The sequence below is a fragment of the Mauremys mutica genome, chromosome 17 (genome assembly GCF_020497125.1).
Source record: "Mauremys mutica isolate MM-2020 ecotype Southern chromosome 17, ASM2049712v1, whole genome shotgun sequence".
Lineage (NCBI taxonomy): Eukaryota > Metazoa > Chordata > Testudines > Geoemydidae > Mauremys > Mauremys mutica.
Genome location: NC_059088.1, coordinates 10671529 through 10675101, shown reverse-complemented (window position 1 = coordinate 10675101; position 3573 = coordinate 10671529).

Sequence of the window (3573 nt, the reverse complement as noted above, 5' to 3'; positions counted from 1 at the left end):
CCTTATTGGTCCTCTGGTCAGGTGTCAGCCAGGTTTACTGAGCTTCTTAACCCTTTATAGGTAAAAGAGACATTAACCCTTAACTATCTGTTTATAACAGGAGGGAGGTCTCAGTCGGGGCTTGACAGGGATCTGTTCTGAGTCCCATGTTGTTTAACATCCCTATTAATGACTTGGATGTAGGACTAGGGAGCATACTGATGAAATCTGCAGATCATAGATTCATAGAAGATTAGGGTTGAAAGAGACCTCAGGAGGTCAGCTACTCCAACCCCCTGCTCCAGTCTTTCTGGAACTGCGGGCACCAGAACTGGACACAGGATCCCAGCAGCAGTCACACCAGGGCCAGATCCAGAGGGAAAATCATCTCCCCATTTTTACTCCAGAGGACCTCTAAGGATGGAGATTCCACCACCTCCCTAGGGAACCCATTCCAGTGCTTCGCCACTCTCAGAGTAAAAAAGTTTTTCCTAATATCCAATCTAAACTTCCCCCACTGCAACTTGAGACCATTGCTCCTTGTTCTGTCATCTGCTACCACTGAGAACAGTCTAGATCCATCCTCTTTGGAACCCCCTTTCAAGTAGCTGAAAGCAGCTATCAAATCCCCCCTCATTCTCCTCTTCTGCAGAATGAACAATCCCAGTTCCCTCAGCCTCTCCTCATAAGTCATGTGCCCCAGCCCCCTAATCATTTTTGTTGCCCTTCGCTGGAATCTTTCGAATTTTTCAACATCCTTCTTGTAGTGTGGGGCCCAAAACTGGACACAGTACTCCAGCTGAGGCCTCACCAATGTCGAATAGAGGGGAAAAATCACTTCCCTCGATCTGCTGGCAATGCTCCTACTAATGCAGCCCAATATGCCGTTAGCCTTCTTGGCAACAAGGGTAAACTCATAGAATCATAGAATCATAGAATTCAAGATCAGAAGGGACCATTATGATCATCTAGTCTGACCTCCTGCAAGATGCAGGCCACATAAGCCGATCCACCCACTCCTGAAATAATTCTCTCCCTTGACTCTGCTGTTGAATGCTCCAAATCATGATTTAAAGACTTCTAGTAGCAGATAATACACCAGCAAGCGACCCCTGCCCCATGCTTCGGAGGAAGGCAAAAAACCTCCAGGGCCACTACCAATCTACCCTGGAGGAAAATTCCTTCCCGACCCCAAATATGGCGATCAGCTGAACCCCGAGCATGCGGGCAAGACTCTCCAGCCAGACCCTCTGGAAAAAGGCTAACAATATCCTATCATTGACCCTTTGTACGAATTACCATTGTGGCACGTTATTCACCTATTGACTAAACCCGTTATCCTATCATACCATCCCCTCCATAAACTTATCTAGCTTAACCTTAAAGTCATGGAGGTCCTTTGCCCCCACTGTTTCCCTCGGTAGGCTGTTCCAGAATTGCACTTCTCTGATGGTTAGAAACCTTCATCTAATTTCAAGCCTAAATTTCCTGACTGACAATTTATATCCGTTTGTCCTCGTGTCCACATTAGCACTGAGCTGAAATAATTCCTCTCCTTCCCTGGTATTTATCCCTCTGATATATTTAAAGAGAGCAATCATATCTCCTCTTATCCTTCTTTTGGTTAAGGAAAACAAACCGAGCTCCTCAAGTCTCCTTTCATACGACAGGCTTTCCATTCCTCGGATTATTCTAGTGGCCCTTCTTTGTATCCGTTCCAGTTTGAATTCATCCTTCTTAAACATGGGAGACCAAAACTGCACACAATACTCCAAATGAGGTCTCACCAACACCTTATATAACGGGACTAGCACCTCCTTATCTCTACTAGAAATACCTCGCCTAATGCATCCCAAGACCGCATTAGCTTTTTTAACGGCCACATAACATTGCCTACTCATAGTCATCCTACGATCAACCAGGACTCCTAGGTCCTTCTCCTCCTCCGTTACTTCCAACTGGTGCGTCCCCAGCTTATAACTAAAATTCTTGTTAGTCATCCCTAAATGCATAACCTTACACTTCTCACTATTGTATTTCATCCTGTTACTAATACTCCAGTTTACAAGGTCATCCAAATCTCCCTGGAGGATATCCCGATCCTTTTCCGAATTGGCAATTCCTCCCAACTTTGTGTCATCCGCAAACTTTATCAGCCCACTCCTACTTTTGGTTCCGAGGTCAGCGATAAATAGATTGAATAAAATCGGACCCAAAACCAAACCTTGAGGAACTCCACTGGTAACCCCCCTCCAATCCGACAGATCACCCTTCAATACGACCCTCTGCAGTCTCCCCTTTAACCAGCTCCTTATCCACCTCTGGATTTTCATTTTGATCCCCATCTTTTCCAATTTAACCAGTAATTCCTCATGCGGTACCGTATCAAACGCCTTACTGAAATCAAGATATATTAGATCCACCGCATTTCCCTTGTCTAAAAAATCTGTTACTTTCTCAAAGAAGGAGATCAGGTTGGTTTGGCATGATCTACCTTTCGTAAAACCATGCTGTAATTTGTCCCAGTTGTCATCGGCCTCAAGGTCCGTAACCAGGGGTGAGCTGCAGCGGGTTCGCACGGGTTCGCGGGAACCCGTTGTTAAATTTAGCAGCCATTTTAGAACCGCTTGTTAAGGGCTGCTAAATTTAACAAAAGTTCCCGCCCACTCCTCTCCTGCTCCGCCCCCTTCTCCTCCCCCTCCCCTGCTTCCCGCGAATCAGATGTTCACGGGAAGCCTGAACAAGCAGCATGGAGGCAGCCAGCAGGTAAGCTGGGGCGCGGAGGGGGAGGGGAGGTGCGGCTGGCTCAGCAGCTCCCGGTCCCAGACCGCGGCTCCCTCCAGCCCAGCGCCGGCCCGGGGAGTCGGGCCCCGCGGCTGCCGCCGAGCGGCCGGGCCCCGGCGCCGGCCCGGCCCGGCGAGTCGGGCCGAGCGGCCGGGCGCCGGCCCGGCCCGGGGAGTCGGGCCGAGCGGCCGGGCCCCGGCGGCGGCCCGGGGTGTCGGGCCGAGCGGCCGGGCCCCGGCGCCGGCCCGGCCCGGGGAGTCGGGCCGAGCGGCGCCGGTCGTGGTCCTGGCAGAGTGGACCCGGTCCCCAGGCAGTGTGGTAAGGGGGCAGGGAGGGGGTGGGTTGTGGGGGGGTGGATAGGGGTCAGGGCAGTCAGAGGGCAGGGAACAGGGGGATTGAATGGGGGCAAGGGTCCCGGGGAGCAGTCAGGAAAGAGCAGGGTTGGATGAGGTGGTGGGGGCACTCAGGGACAGAGAGAAGGGGTAGTTGTATGGGGTAGGGGTTCTGGGGGGCCATTGAGAATGAGAGGAGGGGTTGGGTGGGGCGGCAAGGGGCAGTCAGGGGACAGGGAAGGGGGGGATGGGTCAGGGGTCTCGAAGTGTGTGTGTTAAGGAACATGAGGGGTTGGATGGGGCACGACCCCCCCCACGGAGGGGGGGGAAGGAGGGAACCCGTTGTTAAAATTTTGGAGGGAGGAGGGAACCCGTTGTTAAAAAATTGGCAGCTCATCACTGTCCGTAACCACTCTCTCCTTTAAATTTTTTTCCATGACTTTGCATACTACAGATGTAAAACTAACAGGCCTGTAGT